At 32.3% G+C, this 746-nt stretch overlaps 1 protein-coding gene across 1 annotated transcript in view; it reads right to left on the bottom strand.

Moving 5' to 3' along the window:
* LOC105503307 (carboxylesterase 5A-like) overlaps positions 1–746 on the bottom strand; it is a gene marked incomplete at its 3' end in the record, with an annotated part of 31,296 nt that overhangs the window by 3,502 nt on the left and 27,048 nt on the right. The gene's annotated exons all lie outside the window — the stretch shown is intronic.

Genomic DNA, 746 nt, shown 5'->3' with positions numbered 1-746 from the left:
CAAAAACAAATCCCCCACTTCTTTGTTCCTTTGTCTTTTTGTAATTTTTTTTAGTTTGTATTTTTAAAATCTCTAATCTTCATGATGTATTTCTTTTTACAAATTTTAGCATTTGATTTTTCTTGCTTTTCTCATTACTTGAAGTGTACTATTAGGTTGGCTATTTGAAATCTTTCTACTTTACTGATTAGGTATTTATAGCTATGCACTTTACGTCTTAACAACTGCTTTTGCCACATTTCACAGGTTTTGTTATGTTGTGTTTCTATTCTTGTTTCAATTAATTTTTACTTTCCCTTATTCGTTTCAATGAATTTTGAATTTTTTCATTTATTGGTGGTTTGTGAGCATGTTTTAATTTTCATGTATTTGTACAATTTTCAAAGTTCCTGCTGTTACTGATTTCTAGTAATATTCCACTGTGATCAGAAAAGATAGTTGATATGATTTCAGTTTTTAAACATGTGCCATTACTTGCTTTTCGGCCTAACACACAGCCTATCCCGGAGAATAATCCACGTGCTACTGAGTAGAATGTGCGTTGTGAGGTCGTGGAGTCGTACAAAGCTGTGTAAATTTCTGTTAGGTCCATTCGGTTTAGAGTGCAGCTTAAATGATGATATTTTGTTGTCTGGATGATCTGCCCATTGACGATAGTGGTGTGTTGATTATAGTGGAGTGTTGAGGTACTCTACTATTATTATTAATTGCTTTTTCTTTTTTATTGAGATGGAGTTTCTCTCTTG

The sequence above is a fragment of the Colobus angolensis genome, unplaced genomic scaffold (assembly GCF_000951035.1).
Source record: "Colobus angolensis palliatus isolate OR3802 unplaced genomic scaffold, Cang.pa_1.0 Scaffold844, whole genome shotgun sequence".
Lineage (NCBI taxonomy): Eukaryota > Metazoa > Chordata > Mammalia > Primates > Cercopithecidae > Colobus > Colobus angolensis.
This window is presented reverse-complemented; position numbering and strand designations above follow the sequence as displayed.